The 12,135-nt window shown below is 35.3% G+C and overlaps 1 pseudogene; it reads left to right on the top strand.

The window, feature by feature from the left end:
* The first annotated feature begins 97 nt into the window (after positions 1-97).
* On the top strand, positions 98-9,304 carry LOC113649590 (annotated as a pseudogene).
* The last annotated feature ends 2,831 nt before the right edge of the window (positions 9,305-12,135 follow it).

Raw genomic sequence — 12,135 nt, 5'->3', positions numbered from 1 at the left:
TTAACAGGAAATTACCACAAATTATGTGTGGTATGTGTAATTCTGATATATGTCTCTTAAACGTGGGTGAGAGAAAACAGGGCTCTCAGCGGAGTTATGCGCCTTAACACTTGACTTTACGGTAGAGACAGATGCACTGCACGCATGCTGTGTGTGTTCGTGTTGCCTTTGATGTTAGGAGAAACTGTTGTATCGCGTGTTGTAAAGTTGCTAGTGTTCTTAAAAGAAGGTAAGTTATGTATTTTAACGAAAGAAATGTCGATATAAAAAGTCATAGCAGTGGTTATGGAGTAATTTACACGTGTAAGAGGACGAATGTGTATGGCGAGTAGTTTGAAAAGTGCCTCGACCAAATAAGTTGAGGCTTTCGAAATCATACTAAAAGGCTTAAGGGCGGATAAACAGAAGCGTGGCTAGCATCGAACGTTTGTGGCGAGGAACAAGAAAATGCTTTTGTTTAATACTACTTGGGATCTGTTGCTGGCTATGGTGGTTAAAATCGTTGTTTCTGTGACTGAATGCAGCCTCTTCTAAAGTACGGGCTGGAGTTGCGCACGGCAACAAAATTAGAAAATAAAATAACACAGTAAGCACCACACAACACCCCGAGACACTGGCATATGAAAACAATATAATAACTTTTGTTTATTATGTCACATAAGTAAGGTAACTGACCTGTTTAAACTGTAAGGTGACAACTAACGGGCTTTAAAAAGTTTGTTTAAATCACGTGTGTGTAGGAAATCATGTTTGAAAAAGCTCTATTCTACCACTCGCTTAGATTACTTGTGCACAACGGCACCGTCTTCCACTATTTAATTTGTTTCTTGTAATTAAATCAGTTAGTTTAGAGAGAGCAAACAAAATGTGTCTTCTGCCTGACTTTAGCTGAGTTGAAAGCGTAGAGCAGCGGGTGTCAAATTTCATTTATTATTTTCAGAGCTTTTGAGGCAAGCTGACTGATCAGACGACGGCAGAACACGCTGCTTACTCGTTTTTGTTATCACATACATAGGTAATTTTTAATACAAGCAATATTGTTTTGTTGTGTTTTTCGTTAAGAATAACAATAAATCCTTTATTCACTCAGCGCTTTAAATAAACAGCCAGTTACTCAGCTTGGGACTGGAAGATTTCAAATAATCGGCAGAGATGGCCGATATATCAAAAGTGATTGTCACGCCCATCTCATCAGTAAAGCTGATTTTTTTATTAGTATTCTGGTCTCATTTATTGTGCAGTACTAAAATTATAGTGTTATAAATTTCTTCAGGAGACCTGAAATATACAGCACAAATTTATTTCATAATCCTTTTATGTATTTTTAAGCTTGAGAACAGGCAATAGCCATTAAAAGCTTTGTAAATTACACACTACTTTTTAATTTTAATAACAAAAGTATCATTTCTAGATTCACATTGCCTTTTAAGTACATCAATTTTAATAAAAAATTACATGGTAAAACGATGAAGTGTATATGCATAATATTTTGTTTGTAATGCCAGTTTTTAATTCGATGTGTTATTTTTTGCAGATGCCACGGAAAAAAGGGTACCGGAGAACTGAGGCGGCTAAGAGGCGCATGGCTGTTCTCAGAGATGCTGAGCCTCTTGTCAAAAGAGCTGCATATGAGGTTGAGCCTCCTCCCAAAAGTGCTTCATTACCAAATGAGGTTCAGCCTCCTCTCAAAAGTGCTCCAAAAAGACATGAGGTTCAGCCTCCTCTCAAAAGTGCTCCAATACAGACAATTCATTGTCACAAAACAACTGTCATTGAGAAAGTCCATGTGACTGCCAATAAAACTGCCAATGAGAAAGTCCATGTGACTGCCAATAAAACTGCCAATGAGAAAGTCCATGTGACTGCCAATAAAACTGTCAATGAGAAAGTCCATGTGACTGCCAATGAAGCTGATAAAGTACTGGATGGAACAGTTATAAGAGGATCATTCAGTCAAGCTGATATGCGATTTGGATGTACAAGAAACAAGCAGTGTGTGGCTATCAGTTTAACATCTGTACTTCAGCATTGTGTAAAGAATGTTTTGACTTGGCAAACTGCAGATTTGGATCATGTACTGAATAAGGGAAATGACCTTTATGTTGTTTTAAAAGATGCTAGGAAAATAGGAAAAGGCCAGTACGACTACCTACTGATCCCAGAACTTCCCAGAACATGGACATACTGTGACAAATATTTTGAAATAAAGTATGGTTTATCTTTCAGTGGCTTTACTGATGTTTTTGAGTATGATACAGAAGTGGGAGATTTTGCAATGCCATTTAATGTAGCGGTGGAGCGATCACTGCTTGATTATGATGCTTGTTTGGTAACTATTGCTGTAAATACATGTGCAATTATAAAACAAGGTCATTTATATGCCATAGTAGATTCACATGCCACCAGTTTCATTAATGGCCAACAATACAAGTCTGCAACAAGCTTTGTAGCTTATTACAGCAACATTAATCATGTTATCAGGTATTTCTATGACTTTGGTAAAAGGTATGGCGATGCATATATTCCATTTGAGGTAACAGGTATCAAGCCGAGCTTGCATGATAGAAATGCAGGTGCATTTACAGTCTGTCATGGCCAAAGCAGAACAAATGTTAATGGCGTTAAAAGTGCAGAGGATCCTGGTAAATTAATGCATCTTGATCCGAGACCTACAGAAGGCATATGCATAAAAGATTGCAATAATGAACGAAATGCACAATGTCAGAAACCACTTGGTAATAGTCAGTTGATGAATAATCAAACAGTTATTGCTGCTGTCATACTGAACACCGAAAGAAAGCCATTCGAGGTAATGGATGTTAAAGCAACAGCAAAATCCACAGCTGCAGATACAGCCTATAAGTCTGGTCAACAAGGCAGTGCCACAAGCACTCCACCTAAGAGCAAATATAAGTTGAGTAAGTGTCATGATGGTAACAGTAAACAAGCGCTATATGTAAGCAAATTGGATAAAGAAAAAACAGCTGATAAGAAAAATAGACAAGAAAATGTTGAGTTGACAGATGTCTTGTTAAATGAGAATTTACGAACAAGTGACCTCAGAATTGGGGATACTATAAACATTGAGTTCATTTTTAATCCGTTAACATCTGCTAATCAAAATTATTTGTCTGCACGCTTACAATTGAGTAATGAAAACAACAGTGTACAAGGTACAAATATGAGTTCTTTAGGAGAACCATGTAAAACAAAGAGCATCAAACGGGACGGAAACTGCTTCTTTAGAACAATAGCACATGCGGTATGTGGCAATGAAGAGAAACACCTGAAAATCAGACGTGAAGTTGTGAAACACCTTAAAGCTAACAGTCCTAAATTTATAAGGTATTTAAGAGAAGAGTACAGATCGGTGAAAGATTATTTGACACAACGTAAAATGTATTATTCTGATTCTGGATTTGCTGAAAACAAATATTTTTACTTTCAATGATGACAGATGGAATGTACATGCACCAACTGATCAGGTATTCACAGATAATGCTATATATCTAAAGCACTGTAATGAAAATCACTTTGAAATTGTTACATGTGTTACACATAAAAATGAAAGCAATGTTTGTGCAGGAGCATGCAAAGCTGTACAGGGTAATGAAAAGATTAAGCAGTGTTTACGAAAAAGGAAGTTAAATGACTCAGCAGACAATCCCAAATGTAAAAGACAGCGTGAGAGATACCACAGCGATAATGATTTCAGAAAAAGGAAAAAAAATTAAATGTAAAATCAAAATACTTTGAAGACACAGAATACAGACGCGAAAAAAATGAAAGTTCCAAAAATAAATATTGTCACAATACTGAATATAAAGAGAGAAAACTTCAAATCCTTCAAAGTAAATATAAGAGTGATATTAACATTCAGAAGTCAAAATGTGAAAGATCAAAGATGAAATATTCAACAGACGTTGATTTTCAAACCCATGTTAGGCGATATTCTCAGATCAAATACAAAACCAACAAAGTCTTTAAATCAAAGTTATGTGAATATTCTGAGTAAATATAGCACAAATCCCACTTTTAAAGCCAGTGTTCGTGAATATTCTCAACATAAATATAGCACAAATCCCAATTTTAAAGCCACTGTTCGTGAATATTCTCAACATAAATATAGCACAAATCCCATTTTTAAAGCCAGTGTTTGTGAATATTCTCAACATAAATATAGCACAAATCCCACTTTTAAAGCCAGTGTTCGTGAATATTCTCAACATAAATATAGCACAAATCCCACTTTTAAAGCTAGTGTTTGTGAATATTCTCAACATAAATATAGCACAAATCCCACTTTTAAAGCCAGTGTTCGTGAATATTCTTATAGTAAATACCATAATGATGAAAACTTTCGCATGAGTAAAATACAGAAAGGATGTGAAATTTATGCAAAACAAAGAAAAAGACAAAAAAACATTGATGTTACTATTAGTCGGTTTCATCAAGAAGTCAGCAGAGGTCCAGAATGTGTGTTTGTTGTGTATGTCATCGTTTATTGTTTAGAAAACAAGTTATTGAGTGTAAATCTGATTGCTATGAACAAAAAGGAAAGCACATAGCTGCTTTAAGTAAAAGATGCATCACATTGAAGTATTTACATGTATGTGACACTGAATGTGAGCGTAGTTGTGATTTATCTGGTAATGTAGCCTGTCATTTGTGGATATGTTATACATGCCATCGAAAAATCCTTAGAGGACAACTACCTGAAGAGAGTGTTGCTAACAATATGCATTTGGTGGAAATTCCAAAAGAATTCAAATGTCTAAACTCATTGGAACAACATCTAATAGCACTAAATATTCCTTTCTTACGGCTTCTTTGTCTCCCTCGGGGTCAACAGCGTGGTGTTCATGGGCCAGTTGTCTGTATTCCGGTCAATACTACAAACATGACCAACATACTTCCCCGAAATGAATGTGATGACCATATGATAAAAATCAAACTGAAATGAAAATTGACATACAAAGGCCACTATGAATATAAATATGTTCACACTGATCATGTCAGAAATGCTTTATTGTATTTGGTGAAAAACAATAAGTGGTATAATGATGTACAGTGGATCAACAATTTGAATGAACCTGATGATGCTGATGGTAATGAAATGCAGGAAGATAATGTTTCAGATAAAATTGACAATGAGAAGGACGCTGAAGATGAACCACAGGAAGATCTAACATATATCAAGGAGCAAAGTGGACTTTTGTCAGACACATCACTACAGCCTGTTGACATTGGTTCAGAAATAATTGATCAACATTTTCATGATGTACTAAATGTAGCACCAGGTGAAGGTAACAGTCCTGTTAGGTTGTTATCAGATAAAACCAATGAGGCAAAATGCTTCCCTTTTCTCTATCCTACTGGTGGTCCAACATTTCATGATGACAGACCAGAAAAAATCACATTGTCACGATACCTGAACGCACGAATATTAAATGCCGATGGACGTTTTGCTCAGAATACAGACTTCATTTTTATGCACAGTATATATCAGAAGTTGAACATATTCTGTGTAATGTCTCAATTGCATTACGCAAAGGTTATGAGAAAGGTAGTTTATCAGAGGTGACACCAGATATGCTGACAAATCCTGATTCCTTGCAAAAAATACTAAAGTTTGATGAAGGATAAAAGTTTTTGAGACCAGTCAGAGGGACGCCTCCCTATTGGATGTCTACACAGAAAGATCTCTTTGCTTTGATTAGACAACTTGGCATACCAACTTTCTTTGCATCTTTTAGTTCTGCTGATCTGAGATGGCCTGAAATGTTGAATGTCCTTATTAAACAAGAGGGCAAACAAATACTTTTAGATGAACTTGAGTGGTCAGAGAAATGCGGACTTATACGAAGAAATCCTGTCACTGCAGCAAGGATGTTTGATCACAGATGGCATTGTTTTCTGAAACATGTCATTATGTCACCAGCTGAACCTATCGGTAAAATAAAAGACTATTTTTATCGTGTTGAATTCCAGCAACGTGGTTCTCCTCATGTTCACTGTCTGTTTTGGATAGAAAATGCTCCAAAGCTTAATGATGATGAAGCTAATGATCTCGCAGTTGCTGATTTCATTGACACATATATCACCTGTGAGACACCACCAGAACAAGACATTCAACTATTTGAAGCAGTAAACAGTGTGCAGAAGCACAGTACAAGACATAAAAAAACATGTCGCAAGAAAAATACAGTATGTTGTTTTAATTTTCCAAGACCTCCATCTAGCCGTACCTTCATTACAAGAGCATCTAATGCAGATGAGTTTGAAGGGAAAGATCAAGATGACACAGCAAATGCAATTATAAAGAAAATTAAAAATGCTTTAAACTCTGATTTGATTTTTAATTTGACCGATGATTTCTTTTCATCTATTGGCATTAGTCAGGCTATCTTTGAAAAAGCATACAACAAATGTTCTAAAAAGAAATCCATTATCTTGAAACGAAATCCAAAAGATGTTTGGGTAAACCAGTATAACAGAGATTTATTGCGTGCTTGGCAAGGAAATATGGATATTCAGTATGTCACAGATGCCTTTTCCGTAGTAGTTTATATACTTACCTATATCACAAAAGCAGAACAAGAAATGGGACTTTTGCTTCAACGTGCACAAAATGAGGCTATGAATGGAAATCTTGGAGCTAAAGCATCTTTAAAACAATTGGGAAGTGTCTATCTGCACAACAGAGAAATTTCAGCTCAAGAGGCCATGTACAGACTGACAGGCATGCACTTAAAGGAATGCTCACGTAAAGTACAATTCATTCCGATAGGACCAAATCCTGTAAAGATGAGTTTTCCTTTGCATGTGCTTAAGAATAAATTGGACAAATAACAGTGTGATGATGAAAGCACTTTTTGGATGACAAGTTTTGTTGATAGGTACAAGAACAGATCCCAGAAACAACCAGTACAAAATCTTTGTCTTGTCAGTTTTTGTTCTGAGTACAGAGTTTTGACAAATTCGGAAGTTTTGTCACACAAAAAAAATGCAGAAACTGAAGTTATTAAACTCCATAATAACTGTGAAACGAAGAACACGAACTGAACCAGCTGTTGTCAGATATCCTAGATTTTCACCCACAAAAGATCCAGAAACATATTATCATTCATTACTGCAACTTTTTCTACCACATTATGATGACTGTCACTTGAAGCCGAGCAACTATGAGACATATGAGGAGTACTACAAAACTGGTGTCATAAAAACTAATTCTGGAACGCAAAATGTGAAATTCATTGTTGATTGCAACAGAGAATTGTTTGAAAAGGACTCTGATAAAATAGAGTGAGCTAAACAGCTTTTGGAGCAGGATATAGATTTAGAGGATGCTTGGGCTACAATATGTCCTGAAACTGAAATAGAACGTCATGAATGTATTGAACTGATGATGAATAAAGTATCGTCTGATGAGGATTACACTCAAGAAGTGATTCCAGATCTTACAGGAAACCCACAAACTAGTTGTATTGTAGAAACAAACCACACCACAATGCCTAGAGATGAAGCGTTACATTTAATGCGATCATTAAATGAGGAAAAATCTGCCATATTCTATAAAGTCGGTAAGTGGTGTTTACAAAAAGTACTTGGACAAAACCCTGAACCTATCCGATTGTTTATCACTGGTGGAGCAGGCACAGGAAAAAGTCATTTAATTAAGGCAATACACTATGAATCTTGCAGACTGTTATCTCAGCTGTCTGAAAATCCAGATGATGTTACTGTGCTTTTAACAGCTTCAACAGGAGTAGCAGCATTTAATGTTGGTGCTGCAACTATTCATAATACATTTTCAATCTGTGCAAATGTCAGATTGCCATATCAACCGTTTAGTGATGACAAAATAAATTCTTTACGAATCAAAATAGGTAACTTGCAAATTTTGATTATTGATGGTCTCTATGGTTGACCATCGTCTGTTGTCATACATTCATGGAAGGCTGCGACAAATAAAACAAACTGGTGATCAATCTCTTTTTGGAAAAGTCAGCATTGTTGCTGTGGGTGATTTCTACCAGTTACCACCTGTGAAAGGAGTTGCTCTTTATTCTGACACAAAAGGAGTGAACCTTTGGGAAAACAACTTTGACCTTGCTGAATTAACTAAAGTTAGACAACAAGATGCATCTTTTGCTGGAATGTTAAATCGCCTGAGAGTGCATAAGAAAAATGAAGATCTTAGTACTACTCATATTGCTGAGTTGAAAAAATATGAAACTGGGGACAGATGTAATGACCTTCACATATTTGCTACAAATAGTGAGGTTGATAAATACAACATTGAAAGACTACATGAGTGCTGTCCAGAAGCAATCAGTATAAATGCTCAAGATTATATCAGAAACTCGAAAACTGGAAGAATGGAACGTAAAGTTGGATACCACGCTACAGTTTTCAACTCATGTCTATCTAAATGCATTTCCTTGGGTGTTGGAGCAAGGGTTATGTTAAAGAAAAATATTGATGTTGCTGACGGTCTTGTGAATGGAGCTTTTGGTACAGTTGTCCACATAAGTGAAAATCTGAAAAAAAGTGAAGATAATGACAATTTCCCATCTGCTATTCAAGTGCAGTTTGATAATCCAACTGTTGGAAAAGTTCAGAGATGCAAAAAACGTCACATGCTTTTTCCAAATTCGACTGTGATTGAAGTACAAGAAGACCAAGTCACAAATGCTGGTTGCATAAGACGGCAATTTCCACTTAGATTGGCATGGGCATGTACAGTTCACAAAGTACAAGGACTCACGGTAGATAAAGCTGTTGTTTCACTTAATAAAATCTTTATAGCAGGACAAGCACATGTTGCTTTAAGCCGTGTAAGGTCTCTTAGTGGATTAATCATTGAGGACTTTAAAGAATCTGTCATATTTTATAATGACAAAATTGAGTTGGCTATGAAACACATGACAAAAATCAGTTTGGATAAGTACAGTTTCAGTAAATCCTTTGGTACGTTTAGAATAGCATTGCTTAACGTGCAAAGTCTAAAAGCTCACTTTCAAGATGTCCTGTCACATACAGTTTTGATGAATGCTGATTGTATTTGTTTGACAGAAACATGGCTAAATGTTAATGACCAAGAACCACAGATACCAGGATATGTGTTCTCACACAACCCAAGAGCTAAGTGTTATGACAACAGCACTGCACTTTATACTGAATTAAAACATCAGCGAGGAGGTGGCGTTGGGTTGTATTGTTCTGAAAACATTGAGTGTGATTTGTTTATTCCTGAGTGCTCCAACTTAGAATGCTTATACTTTGTAATGTGTCAGTTTGAGTGTGGCACTTTTGTATAGACCTAATTCTTATAATCCTGATTTGTTTCGACAGCAGCTATTACTTGTTATTGATGAGATGGAGAAGCATCCAGGACAGAAAATAGTCATGGGAGACTTTAATGAAGACATTTTTACTTCATCGACAATTGTGAAATTAATGCAAGAACATGGATACAGTCAACACATACAAACTCCAACTACAGAAAAGGGTACCTTAATAGACCATGTGTACACAAAAGACATTAAATGTATACATGTTGAGGTTGCAAAAACCTACTACAGCTTTCATCAGGCTATACTTATGTCACTGCTGTAATAATAGATAGTAATACTCCGATGGCTGGTTAATGGGGGCAGGGGGTTAGGGAGGAAACAATCACAGCGGCTCCCTGGGTATAGGATAGTGGACACTGGATGGGAGGTGACAGGGGTTGGTGTATAATAGTTATTTGACAACACTGTTTGCTTAAGAAGTTCTTTGCTTTATTTATTTATTTATTTATTTATTTATTTATTTATTTATTTATTTATTTATTCATTCATTCATTCATTTATTTATTTATTCATTTATTCATTTATTTATTTGTAATCTGCTGTGTTTTACAAGTTTTAGTTCTTAGCACAACCACACCTATTCTCTACACTCTAACCCTAACTGCATTTTAAGCAAAGTTGAAGAAGTTATTATTTTATATTTTATACAAGCCAAAAATCATCTTGCCTATGTACAAAAATGCTTTTTAAGCACTGTTTAACAATTATGTGTGACTCTTATTTATCACAAAAATGAACATTAATATTTCATCCATTACTTTATTGTTCGCATTGGCACACATGACTAAATGACTGAGATAACTACTGTTGGTGATGGAAGAATCATGCATTGAAACTTAAGGTTAGCATTTTTATTCATATTTCTTCTTATGATTCACATGCTTTCTCATCATTTAAATATTTGACAGAATAATTATTACTTCCTTTTTATGTTTTAGAATGTATATGCCGAAACAATAGCTGAACCTTTACCTTGTTGTTGACAAAAATCAAATTCTCATGTTATTGTTTAAATGAAACAACAACATCATCTATCTTCAACTGATGTACATCAGAATACAGCAAAAAGAAGACTGGGCATCAGTAATACATTTACCATTTTACATAAAGTAAATGCATTTATATTCATAATTTTGTTATATACATTAATTTTGCCTTTAGATTTTTATTTTAACTTCAAAATAAATAACAACATAACAATATACTTTCTTTTATTTCAGAAATGTTCTATGGTGAACACAACACTACATTAGGATGACACCATTTTACATACAGTAGGTGTAGTTTTATTCATCATTTTGTTATATACATTTATTTTTGTTTTATAATTTTTACTTATCTAGACAAATGACAACATAACATTATTGTGCTTTGTTATATTGAAGAAAAATGTACTATGGTGAACACACCACTACATTAGGATGACTTCCTTTTTAATGTCATTCACACCAACTGTTCGTTACAACATGACAGATCAACATTTATTCATCTTTAACAGTACTTATCTCAGTCATTTATTCATGTGTGGAGATGGAACAAGCATGTACATTCACTCTTAGCCAGAGAATCTGTTTAAATATAAATGATCTGTAAAACTATTTATCTTGTATTAACTATTAAATATTTTATTGATAGTGCTTTTTCTTTGTGTTCTTCTTACCATTACTTTATATTTATTTGAGAACTCTTTTTGTAGACCAGTAAGTAATTAGTAGAAATATTCAAAATGTCTGACAAAATAAGCATTTCAACAATTATAAGGAATAGTTCTTTTACATATGTTCCCACCAGTAGGTGCCTCTTCAATGACATAATGCATGTACCCTCAATTATCCAAAATGAGGATTTATATGAAGTTTAATGGGGCGCTTTCCCGGACAAAGATTAGCTTAAACCAGAACTAGGCTTTAGTGTAATTAGGAAATATAACTAGTTTTAACAAACATGCTTTACTCAAAACATTACTTGTGTGCATTTTTAGGGCAAACAAAAGGTACTGATGTATTTTAGAATGACAGTGGAAGTTGTTTTGTTTGGGCACCTCTTCAAAAACTGTTCCGTCTAGGACTAGTCTTATACCTGTTTGGAAAACCACCCCTATAAGTTTATACACTAAACCTTTTTCAAATCTTGTGACCACTAGATGGCATTGTTACAAACCACTGAACTTTGCCTCTGTTCATGCTTGTGACAACATCCATCAAATTTGGTGCAAATACGATAAACAATGCGGAGATATAGCCTCAAATCTCTTGAACAGTAGAGGGTGCCAAAACAAGTTATCTCAGAACATATTGCTGATGAACCATAACAAGTTTCATAACAAAATATAATTGCTTTTATGACATACTTGAACTAAAAGACAAAATTCAGAATGGCTGACACCCAAAATGGCTGACCGAAAACAGTTTGTATTGTTTCACTCGGCATGCATCAACAAATCTAACAAAACCATCTTCATGATGTCAGACTGAAGTTTGCATTCGAATTGGCATGAGCAACGGATCCAAAATATGCAAGAATTTTGTCTCTAGGCCTTACGAGTCATCAGTTATGAACAGGGGCCAATCAGATGCGCTCAGAACATGTCGCTGATGAACCATAACAAGTTTCGTAGTGATATGGCATTGTTTTTAAAATCTCGCTGCCACTAGGTGGCGCTGTCACAAAACGTTGCAGGTCATGACTATAATGACATATACCAAGTTTCGTGTCGACACGCATAAGTTTTGCGAACATACAGCCTCACGTCTCTTTTGTCGTGCTCGCCACCACA

This window comes from Tachysurus fulvidraco, chromosome 7 (assembly GCF_022655615.1).
Source record: "Tachysurus fulvidraco isolate hzauxx_2018 chromosome 7, HZAU_PFXX_2.0, whole genome shotgun sequence".
Taxonomy (NCBI): Eukaryota; Metazoa; Chordata; class Actinopteri; order Siluriformes; family Bagridae; genus Tachysurus; species Tachysurus fulvidraco.
This window is presented reverse-complemented; position numbering and strand designations above follow the sequence as displayed.